Source organism: Heptranchias perlo, chromosome 4 (assembly GCF_035084215.1).
Source record: "Heptranchias perlo isolate sHepPer1 chromosome 4, sHepPer1.hap1, whole genome shotgun sequence".
NCBI lineage: Eukaryota > Metazoa > Chordata > Chondrichthyes > Hexanchiformes > Hexanchidae > Heptranchias > Heptranchias perlo.
Window position 1 is genome coordinate 101,355,542 of NC_090328.1, and position 12,719 is coordinate 101,368,260.

Consider the following 12,719-nt stretch of genomic DNA (forward strand, 5'->3'; position numbering starts at 1 on the left):
CATCTTTGAAGATCTACCACCTTCTGGTAGCTTTTTGTTTACTTTGTGGCTTTTTGAAGCCTTTCTTTTGGTGTTTTTCAGTTCCAGTTACTTTTTTTTTGGCTCCCGTTACCGCCTACCGGTCAGGTTCATGTGAACCAGCCCTTGCTGGTAGGATGGGCATTCCTTTGGAATTCCTATGGCCTTCTGGAAGCTGGAGACCAAGGAGAATTTCCAGAGGATACTTCAGGGGGGATGTCTGCCTGTACCTGAGATGGATAGTACAGGTCCACCATTACCCAGGTAGGCTGGCTCACTAATCACACAAGATCTCCTTGGGCACATCACAGGGCACTTGATGAAGGAGGCCACTCTCTAGGCTGAGATAGGGCTCTTGTGGTCCCAGCAGAAAGTTGCCTTAAGGTTGGAAGCTGAAGAAGGACGTGCACTGTGATGGACATGTGCATGCCAATTTGGATGTCAGTAAGTACGCATCATGCAGCTAGTTTGAGCTAAAAACGATTTGACGTTTTAGGGCCTTGAAAGATGAGAGTTTGGCAAAGTATCCAATTTTTACATTTTGTCTTTAAGCTGTGCTTAAGCTGAGGCACAAGATGCAAAGAACGAGCTGTAATATTGTGTGAGGGCTTGTCTTGGGTGAGGAGTACATGTGGATCAGGCAACACTATGTGGCAAGATATCTTTGGGTGGCCCACGAGATACATAGTGTAGTTAGGTACTGCTTCCTTGCCAGATTCCTTTCCAGGCTACCTTCTTCATCTGGTCTTGGGTCCTTCAAGTACTGAGCCTGCTCACCATTGGATTTTATCCAGGATGTGTACTCTAGCTCCAAGGTCTAAGTAGGGGTGAATGAGAGACTCTGAACCCATCTCTCTCTCAAAAGAAGAGTAAGTGCAATTGTCGCAGTCACCAATCCTATTCAATGTAATCATCAATGGTCAGTTGGATGGCATTGTAAGGGTAGATTGGACTGTTTATTCCAGGTATTCCTCAAGGTATTGAAATGCTTCTTTTTGTGGATGACCATATGATGGTGGTGGTCTGACTTTGGGATCTAATTATTTTACTCACTATCTTGAACAATTAGCTAAGCAGTGGAATACGATGGTGAGAGCCCCAAAATTCAATATTGTGGCTTCTCGCAGGTTCATAGGGTGGGGGGTGGGGGGATATTGATTGGAGGATTCAAGGGCACCTGCCACAAATTTTGATTTACACTGGTCCTGGTGGATGCAAGCTTCAGCCTGGACACAATCCACTGGGACTGTGCGAAGAAGAATTGAAGAACAGTTTTTTTTCCCTCATCTCTGCAAAGTCCCAATTCAGATGATTATAAGATGGGTCTTAACAATTCTCCTGCATGATTCAGTGGACACAGAATGTGGGCTAAAAGTGTTTCTGAACATGTTGTGTCTGAACACTAACTCAGTGCAAGGCTCATTAAAATCACAAATTTTTATGAAAAGTAAGTGGGCTTCCCACAATGTAGCTGGAGCACCTGAAAAGTGTTCCAGTCACTCAATGCCCATTTCAACTGGGTATATCAAAGGAGGATGCCCCATTCCTGGTCATCCAGTTGTTTTACTTCGATAGGTTGAACAATCAATGAGGCTATTGCGGCCCAGGTAGAAATGGACCCCGAGAAATGCTGTAGATTAAGCATAGTGGACAATTAAAAACACACTCTAGTTCTCGGGAAACTTGAAGTCTGCTTCCAAAGTAGCCGGTGACACTGAACCCAAAGAATAGATCTAAGGTAAAGGTGCTCCAGCTACATTGTGGGAAGCCCACTTACTTTTCATAAAAATTTGTGATTTTAATGAGCCTTGCACTGAGTTAGTGTTCAGACACAACACGTTCAGAAACACTTTTAGCCCGCATTCTGTGTTGGTTCGCTCACCAACTGCCGCAGGCCCAGTCTGGTAGCTATGCCCTTGAGGACTCGGCCAGTAGTGGTGCTACTGAGCCACTCTTGGTGATGGACATTGAAGTCCCCCACCCAGAGTACATTCTGTGCCCTTGCTAACCTCAGTGCTTCCTCCAAGTGGTGCTCAACATGGAGGAGGACTGATTCATCAGCTGAGGGAGGACGGTAGGTGGTAATCAGCAGGAGCTTTCCTCGCTCATGTTCGACCTGAGGCCATGAGATTTCATGGGGTCTGGAGTCAATGTTGAGGACTCCCAGGACCTCTCTCTCCTGACTGTCTGTCTGTCTTTCACTGTCCCGCCGGTGGGACAGGACATATCCAGGAATGGTGATGGAAGAGTCTGGGACTTTGGCTGAAAGGTATTATTCTGTGAGTATGGCTATGTCAGGCTGTTGATGGACTAGTCTGTTGGACAGCTCTCCCAATTTTAGCACAAGTCCCCAGATGTTAGTGAGGAGGACTTTGCAGGGTCGACTGGGCTTGGTTTGCCTTTGTTGTGTCCGGTGCCTAGTGATCTAATGCCGGGTGGTCCGTCCGGTTTTATTCTTATTATGACTTTCTTTCATGAAATTTTACAACTGAGTTGCTTGCTAGGCCATTTCAGAGGGCAATTAAGAATCCACCATATTGCTGTGGGTCAGGAGTCACATATAGGCCAGACCGGGTAAGGATGGCATGTTTCCTTCCCTAAAGGACATTAGTGAGCCACATGCATTTTTACGACAATCCGATAGTTTCATGGCCACCATTACTGATACTAGTTTTTTATTAATTCCAGATTTTATTTAATTAATTGAATTTAAATTCCCCAGCTGCCATGGTAGGATTTGAACTCATAACTCTGGATTACTAGTCCAGTAACATAACTACTATGCTACCGTACCCTGAGGGGAGAAGCATGCACTGCATATTGCACAGCACAGAGGTGAGGAATGGACCAAAGATGAGAAGGGGGAGAGAAAGTGCAGACTGGTAATGAGGTAATGGGTGCAGAGCAGGAAGTCTTTGCACTGGCTGCCCTTGTTTCAATCTGCAAAGTCTAGCATCTGATGATGGAGCCTCCAACCTCTGTAGAGCTCCCAGTTCATCGCGTGCTAAGCACTAGGAATGTCACACTTTCTCTTTTGATTAGTTAACCGTGTATTATGGTGCAAGGTCAGTGATGTGGATAAAGGATGAAATTGGTTTAATAGTGAGAAATGACCTTGGCTCAGAAGATCAAGATGTTGAATCAATTTGGGTGGAGGTAAGAAATAGCAAGGGAAAGAAATCACTGGCGGGAGTAGTATATAGGCCCCCTAACAGTAGCTACACTGTAGGACAAAATATTAACCAGGAAATAAGGGGGGCTTGTAAAAAAGGTAATGCAATAATCATGGGCGATTTTAACTTTCACATAGATTGGACAAATCAAATTGGCAAAAGTAGCCCTGAGGAGGAGTTCACAGAGTGTATTCGGGACTGTTTCTTTGACCAATATGTTGGGGAACCAACCAGGGAACAGGCCATTTTGGATCTGGTAATGGGTAAAAAAAACAGGATTAATTTACGATCACAAAGTAAAGATCCCTTGGGAAGTAGTGATCATAACTTGATAGAATTTCACATCCAGTTTAAGAGCAAGGATCTTGGGTCTGAAACTACTGTATTAAACTTAAATAAGAGCAATTACAAAGGAATAAGGGCGGAATTGGCTAAAGTGGACTGGGTAAACAGATTAGATGGTATGATGGTGGATAAGCAGTGGCAAACATTTAAAAAGATATTTTATGACTCGTAACAAAAATATATCCCTGTGAGGAGGAAAGACACAAAAAGGGTGAACCAACCATGGCTAACTAAGGAAGTGAAGGATGATATCAGGTTAAAAGAAAAAGCATACACGTGGCAAAGATTACTGGTAACCCCGAAGATTGGGAAAACTTTAAAAACCAGCAAAGGATGACTAAAAGAATGATAAAGAGGGAGAAAATAAATTATGAGAGTAAACTAGCAAGTATATAAAAAGGAAGAGGGTAGCTCTAATTGGTCCCTTAGAGGATGAGACTGGGAAAATAATAATGGAAAACAATGAAAGGCAATGGCAGGGGAATTAAACAGATATTTTATATCTGTCTTCACAGAAGAAGACACCAAAAGCATACCAATAATAGTAGATAATCAAGAGGCAAAGGGGAGGGAGGAACTAAAAACAATCACTATCACTAGAGAAAAAGTACTAGGTAAACTAATGTGTCTAAAGGCTGACAAGTCCCCTGGACCTGATGGCTTGCATCCGAGGGTCTTAAAGGAAGTGGCTACAGAGATAGTGGATGCATTGGTTGTAATCTTCCAGAATTCACTAGATTCTGGAAAGGTCCCAGCGGATTGGAAAACCGGAAACGTAACACCCCTATTCAAGAAGGGAGTGAGACAGAAAGCAGGTAACTATAGACCAGTTAGCCTAACATCTGTCATTGGGAAAATGCTAGAATTAATTATTAAGGAAGTAGTAGCAGGACATTTAGAGACTCAAAATATAATCAAGGAAAGTCAACATGGTTTTATGAAGGGGAAATCGTGTTTGACAAATTTTAATCGGTTCTTTGAGGAAGTAACAGGCAAGGAGGATAAAGGGGAAGCAACTGATGCAGTATATTTGGATTTCCAAAAGGCATTCGATAAGGTGCCACATAAAAGTTTACTGCACAAGATAAGAGCTCATGGTGTTGGGGGTAATATACTGGCATGGATAGAGGATTGGCTAACAAACAGAAAACAAAGAGTCGGGATAAAAGGGTCATTTTCAAAATGGCAATCTGTAACTAGTGGGGTGCCGCAGGGCTCAGTGCTGGGGCCTCAACTATTTACAATATATATCAATGACTTGGATGAAGGAACAGAGTGTCTTGTGGCCAAATTTGATGATGATACAAAGATAGGGGGAAAAGCAAGTTGCGATGAGGACACAAAGTCTCTGCAAAGGGATATTGACAGGTTAAGCGAATGGGCAAAAAATTGGCAGATGGAATATAATGTGGGAAAATGTGAAGTCATCCACTTTGGGAGGAAAAATAGAAAAGCAAAATATTATTTGAATGGAGAAATACTACAAAATGCTGCGGTACAGAGGGATCTGGGTGTCCTCGTACATGAAACACAAAAAGTCAACATACAGGTGCAGCAGGTAATCCGGAAGGCAAACGGAATACTGGCCTTTATTTCTAGTGGGATGGAGTATAAAAGCAGGGAAGTCATGCTACAACTGTACAGGGTGCTGGTCAGACCACACCTGGAGTACTGTGTACAGTTCTGGTGCCCTTATTTAAGGAAGGATATACTTGCATAGGAGGCAGTTCAGAGAAGGTTCACTAGGTTGATTCCGGGTATGGAAGGGTTGTCTTATGAAGAAAGATTGAACAGGTTGGGTGTATGCTCATTGGAGTTTAGAAGAATGAGAGGAGATCTTATTGAAACATATAAGATTCTGAGGGGATTCGATAGGGTAGATGCTGAGAGGATGTTACCCCTCATAGAGGAATCTAAAACTAGGGGGCATAGTCTCAGAATAAGGGGTCGCCCGTTTAAGATAGAAAAGAGCAGAAATTTCTTCTCCCAGAGGGTCATGAATCTTTGGAATTCTTTACCCCAAAAAGCTGTGGAGGCTGAGTCATTGAATACATTCAAGGTTGAGTTAGACAAATTTTTGATCAGCAAGGGAGTCAAAGGATATGGGGAAAGGGTGGGAAAGTGGAGTTGAAGTAAAAATCAGATCAGCCATGATCCCATTAAATGGCGGAGCAGGCTCGAAGGGCCAAATGGCCTACTCCTGCTCCTAACTCTTATGGTCTTATGGTCCCTTACGGTGGGGAACCTCCCCCACTGGCAATGCACATCACAGGCACATTCCCTGCGATTTTCTAGGTGGGAAAAATTAAATTAAATTTAACTTTCTTTTCTTCTTTCTTCATTGATGTGGAAGATGCATCTGTTGAAGTGGTGGGAAGAAACTTGTAAAAATGAAATATTTTCAGCTACGACAGATTATTTATTGAATTCTGTTCCGGTTACAGTACACACGGGGTTAAAACCAAGTGTTACTTAAAAGAAAGCTAGCAGCAGCTTTTTGTTAGATCACAGCATTGTCTCCCCTGATACCTATGCCTGACATACATTCTCTACCTGATTGTCTGGTTCACTGTGTTCAATGCAGTTACAGATGAATATTAATTAGATTCTTCCAGAAGTATTCAAGTGAAAGACAATACTTTCAGAAAGAACTTGTATTTCTATAGTGCCTTTCACAGCCTCTGAGCATCCCAAAGCATTTTTCAGCTAATGAAGTACATTTTTGAAGTGTAGCCCCTGCTGTAATGTAGGAAACGTGGCAGCCAATTTGCGTACAGCAAGGTCCCACAAAGAGCAATATGATAATGACCAGATAATCTGTTTTTAGTGATGTTGGTTGAGGATTAATAGTGGCCGGGACAACGAGGAGAACTCTTCTGCTCTTCTTCAAAATAGTGCCATGGAATCTTTTATGGCTACCTTGCATATGTTAATGAGGGGCCAAACTACTGTTTTAGGCAGGAGATTGGGCAGGAAGGCGCCGGGCCTGATCCGCTCAGATTGTCCTGCCATGGATACGGCGTTACAAGCAGCTGCCAACAAAAGGTGAGTGTTTTTTTAAAAAAATACTTTCCTGTGGAGCCAGAAGGAGCAGGAGTGCTCCTCCCAGATCCACTGTACTCCTGAGAGTTGTTGCCGACCTGCAATTGCCCTCCTCCTGTTCTTTCCCCACCTCCTACAGCACTTACCTGAGGGCTGCTGCAGACGAGACAGGAATCCCAAACTGGATCCCTCCATATGGGTGAGCTGCCTCTCGAGGCCTCAATTATTCAGATAAGGCATGAAGCCCAATTTCGATAGGGCCTCGGGCTTACCTGGCCAGCGATATTTCCCTGCATCTAATTTGCGCTGGCCCAGTGGCACAAATAAATTTCTGCTCCAGTGATTCAACTGCTGTTCTAAAAATATTTTACACATGCTCTGATCCAAGAAATGGGGGCAGAAAAAGCACAGAAAATCCAGATGGATAAAGCCCATATCCCTTTAAGAGTTTCCTTCAGCTCACGGCTTACCTATAACATCCAGTTTAACTGGACAAATACAACATTGGTTGTGACTTCTACCTGAAGATCAGGTGAGGACAGAGAAAAAAAATCGCAGACTTGATTGGCCGAATGATCTGTCTCTGGGCTGTAACATTATACTATTCTAGGGTGTATGCTAAATGAAGTTTTCAAACTGGTTTAATAGGCATATGATAATTGCTCTACATAATATTGTTACCAATCCAGATTGAAATAATAGGAATTAAAGCATGAAGATTAATAATTAAGTTGTAAAGAAGCTTTTTGTGATTTAAATGAGTTTATTTCCCAATTGGTATTTCTCATGACATTTAGAGTGAAAAATTGGATAGGGCCTATTATTGGGCGGGGGTAGCTCGATCCGCTATTACCACGTGCCCAATGGCCCCTGTGCAGGCAGGACGAGACTTTCGTCAGGCCTGAGGACTTACCTTCAAGCAGCGTTCTGAATCAGCGTTGAACGAGGATTCAATGCAATTTTCACTTTCCACCAGCAGGGGGCGCTCCAATCTCTTAAAGGCAGGCTGTCTCTTAAAAATCTCTTAAAGGTAGCTGATACCTGTTATTTGCTAAAAATAACAGTCTGCTGCCTGCACAGAGTCTGAACAGTGAACAGAGATCAGACATCACACATGCAAAACACAGATGCAGCTCCCATCCCTATGTTTACAAACTGATGAGTTATGTTAAAACATTGAATAAAGGTTGAACACTACTAATTCCCACATCCTCCAATCTGCATGCTAGACCTCACCAATCCACCGTGCTGAGTTGTTACCAGGCCTGCGAGAGTGCGTGCAACAAGGAGGTTCTCAGCTGATTCAATAGAGGCCTTGGTGCAAGAGGTGGACAGAAGGAGGGACATCTTATATCTGCGGGGGGGAGGGCGGCGGCGGCAAGAGGCCCTCCAGAAATAAATCCCAAAGGCAGTGGGAGGCAGCGGGGGACAAAGTCAATGCCAGGCTCACAGCATCATGAAGATGGATGCAGTGCAGGAAGAAGCTCAATGCTCTGACATGAGCAGTCAAGGTGAGTGAGATCAACTGTCAAGTGGCGTCTCCTACCAACTACACCACTAGCCACATCCAATGCACCATGCACTACACCCCCCATCACCCATATGCCAACAAATTCTTTCCATCAGTACTCAACTCTTCCAATCAGATGCTTCCCCTCACCCTTACACATTACCACTGTTCAAGCCATGCACTCACAACACTGGCAGCTATTTAACCATGACAGGCACATCACCCAGACTCACATCCCGCTTTCTTGCAGGAGAAGGTGGTGCATAACAGGAGGCAGCAAATGGCAGTGGCATTTAGCCTCTTGAGCTTGTTCTGCCATTCAATGAGATCATGATGGACCTGTGACCGAACTCCATATACCTGCCTTAGCCCCATATCCCTTGGTTCACAGAAATCTATCAATTTCAGATTTAGAATTCATAAGTGAGCTAGCATCAACTGCCGTTTGCAGAAGAGCGTTCCAAACTTCTCTCACTCTTTGCGTGTAGAAGCATTTCCTAACTTCACTCCTGCACGTCCTGGTTCTAAGTGCTAGGCTATGTCTCCTATTCCTAGTATTCAAGTATAGGAGACCTCCAAAAACAGTTACAAATGTCTAGTCAGCCAGAAGCAATAATCCAGCCACTAACCTGTAAATCCAGCATGGTCCCTTTAAATAACGCTGGTGGTGGTCCTCCAGGCAATGTTAGACACATTCAGATGGTTAGGGTTAAGATGTGGGTTGAATTGAGTGTTAAGTCCCATAATGGTGTCTATCTCTTTAAATCAGTGATGCACACTGATTGTATCCATTTTCTACTTACTTTACATGATTCCGGTATTTGCGCTTGCGCTAACTCCTATACCAAGATGGCGTCCGGCGCACATCATGCCGGAAAAGTGAGTGCGCTGTCAAGACATAATCTTGGATGTTGGCGAGGCCGTGTAGCGCTGAAACAACGGGTGCTACACTGCTCAATTTAGCCCCCTTATTGTTTAATTACCGTGATGCTTTGAGAAGTGTTTTAATTCCACATACTGAAGTAATGATTTGAGTATTTGATTTTGAAATGATTAAAATGCCAGATTTTGAACCTTTGTTACGATATCAAGTATGGGATAGAATGTGTATTTGGTGGACTCCATCAAATTTGGCTTTGCTGTAAAATAGTCCATTAACAGTCCTATACAGGTCTCTGTGGCCTCCACAAAGTGAATATCCCAGGGATTCTGACACAAGGGTGACATTTGGCTGTTGCATTTTTGTTTTTGTTCAAAAAAAATTGAACTGAGTTGACACAAATACAATTTATATGTAGAAACTTTCGAAAAACTTTGGCACAGGAAATGTTAATGCTTACCCAAGCCTGACTATCAAACCAACCTCAAAACGGTGAAGTGTCACTTTCCAAATGTGTGTGGAGTCTGAGTGTCAAATCAATCTCAAATCATGACCTTATCAGCTTGGTTGCATGATTCCCAGGGTTGAATGTTGCTCAATAATTTAGCATGACCAACATTTGCAATTCTTAATCGAAGTTGTGACACTGTATCTCACTGGGAGTCCAAAGATTGCAGAGAGAAGTCATCCTTCAACTCCATGACAGAGGTAATGTGAGTCCCATCTTGTATATTGTGGCAGAACTCCATTTGAGAATTACAAGAGTTGACGAGGCTATAATTTGCTAATTGCTCTACAAAGCTATTAATACAAAGATGTTGGTAACTAACAATTGATCTGCTTTGATTCATCCTAGAAATTTGGGTGTCGCTGGCAAGGCCTAGCATTTATTGCCCATCCCTAGTTGCCTTGAGTAGATGGTTGGTGGGACTTCTTCCTGAACCGCTGGTGGTTTGATACAACTGAATGGCTTTCTAGGCCACTTCAGAGGGCAGTTAAGAGTCAACCACATTGGTGCAGGACTGGAGTCACATGTAGGCCAGACTGGGTAAGGACGGCAGGTTTCCTTCCCTAAAGGACATTAGTGAACCAGTTGGGTTTTTACAACAATTCGACAACTTAATGAGTCACTTTTACTGATAAATCTGAATTAAAATTCACAAACTGCCATGGTGGGATTTGACCTCATGTTCTCTGGATTATTAGTCCAGTGACATAACCATGCAATACTGTACCCCATACTGATGATAAATAGATACTGATAAGTAAAAGCAATCGGACATATAAGCTGTGTTAGTATTTTTGAGCTTTGTTTCAGTTGGGTTAATGTAATGTCATGTGATGCTACATTATGTCCTGTTAATATTATGTGATTTTTTTTTTTTGTTACGGCCTCTGTGTCCAGCCTGTCGGTCAGGATCAGGGAGTTGGGAGCTGATGTTGCTCCGAAGGGACACGGGGAGCAGATGGGCTGCCACTGCTGGCAGCTGCCTCCTGTTGAGGAATAGCTGCTGGTTGCACCACTGGAGAATCATCCTCGGCAGCTTGGCCCTGCAAGGCTCTTGCATCTGGCACTAAACCTAGTGGTGGAAGGAAGTGTCCTTGGGAACTGCTGTCTTCCTGCTCATCAGCAGCATGTCCCTCAAGGCCCTGGACTGTCTCCACAGTAGTTGGCACTGCACAGGGGCACATGGGCCTCAGCTGCAGTACAGTCAACAGCCCACTCAACAAGCTGGCAAAGGATGGAGCCACGAAAGAGATTTTAAACATGCAACCCATGAATAACAATTATTTCACAAATCTGAAACGTCCTTCCTCTCCACCTCACACTTGTGTGGCTCCTGCAAAGCAAGAGGATGTGACATTCACCTTGCAGCGCCGCATTGACTCCAATGTCTGCATGGAATACTGTCGTCACACCGCGTATGCCTTGCAGCTTCTGGGCTCCATCTTCATGGGACTAAGCTCCTTCAGGAAGGGGGTACCCTCACCCATCTGTGCCCACTTTTGCGCATTGTGTGCCATCTTTCCCTGTGTGGAGAAAACAGAGAGACCATCACGTGGGTTGCTTACTGTAAGAGGCTTCTTTTCATGTATTCAAATCTTCTCTCCAGCAGAAATAAAGCTGTGAGATTTGTCACTTTGGAAAGGCTGTCTCCCACAGCAACTGATTTTTACAACTTACTTGCCTTTGGGCTCAGCCTTGAACAAACAATTAGTAAACCAAATAACCATCCCCGACTGTAAAAAAGCAGACGGACTGGAGATTTATGAATTGAGACTATGAGAAGCTTACCTTACCAGCCCTGGTCAGGTCATTGTATTTTTTACAATACCAGTCCACCGTGCATGGTATTGTCAAGTTTGTGGTGAGCGTCTCCACCACCTCCTTCCACAGCACCACTCTTAGGACTGACTGACCCATGTTCAACTGCTGTTCACATGGAACCCTTCTCCACTTCGGCCTTCGAAGTTCTCGTTTGAATATTTGCTTACAGTCCCCAGCAGCCGCTCACACCTCCTCTCCACTTCATCCAGAAAGGCCTGCAAGTCCTCATCCATAAAATTCTGTGCCCTCATCTTCTCTTCTTGAGACATCTTCTCTGAAAAAGAGTATGTAAAAACACTGCATTGTAAAAAGGTTTTAAAAAGTTTTTCAAAATGTTAGTAACTTTTTAAAGTTGGTTTAAGATCATTTCAGATGTTACAGGTCACTCACCTCTCAGTGCCACACCTTAACCAAGTTATGGGCCTTGATAGTTACGGGGAGGCGGGGAGGGTGCGGGGGAGGCAGAAAACAGTCGAAGAGCCCGGGAAGTACAGGGATCTGGAGGACTTGCCTAATTCAACAGCTGGACCTCATTATCATTTTTTTTCTTATGTTTTCCGCTGGCTGGCTGCCGGGCGGGAAAACCAGGAGCAGGAGGCCGCAGCCGGTCCCTTGCAATCGGGAGGGGGGAGATTGGCTGTGATTGCGGCAAGGAGAGGTCGGTGATCGAGGCTTGGGGCGGGGGAGGGAGAGGCCATTGCGGGAGGGGCAAGGTTGGCGATCGGGGCTTGGAGTGAGGGGGGGAGGGAGACGCCATTGTGGGAGGGGGGAAGGTTGGCGTTCGGGGCTTGGGGGGGCTGGGATTGGCCACGATCGGCTGGAGTGAGAGAGGCCATCGGGACCGGAGGGAGGAGGGAGTTCGGTAATTGCGGCAGATGGGAGAGAGAGGCAGCAATCGGCAGAGGGGAGGCTGAAGGCTTCCTTGAGGGGCCAGGGGAGCACTCCTGATCCTCCTGGCCCCAAGGAGGGCTGCAAAAGGCATTTACCTTGTGGAGCCAACACTCCCACCTCACTTCCACTGCCAGGTTTCCCGAACCCTGGGAAACCCGGGTGGTATCTGTAAAATTTAAATCAGGCTCCCAACTCCCAACTCCCAATTTTTAACCCCCCTCTCCAGCTCATCGTTTGGGGGTTAATTTCGAGGCCACGGTGTCTGTTTTCAGTGTTTTATAGTGCCATGTGGTTGGTCAGTGAGATAGACCATTGGACATGATGTTCACGAGTTCCCAGATGTGACGTTGATGTTGCTGCGCTGTTATCAGATTGATGTTCCAGCCATTTGCTGTGAAAAATGAATGTGATGTGAACGGTGAGGTGGGGTGAGGCAAAAAGCCCAATTAATGTTGTTCCTCGTTGGGTTGAGCCATTGCAGCAATTTCTGGCCCAGTATGTTGTGCTACTATTATTTTTTTTTATTCGTTC

The 12,719-nt window shown here is 44.6% G+C and overlaps 1 long non-coding RNA gene across 2 annotated transcripts in view; it reads left to right on the forward strand.

Annotated features, from left to right (window-relative positions):
- Positions 1–12,719, forward strand: part of LOC137321155 (uncharacterized) — a 224,104-nt gene that overhangs the window by 21,762 nt on the left and 189,623 nt on the right. The gene's annotated exons all lie outside the window — the stretch shown is intronic.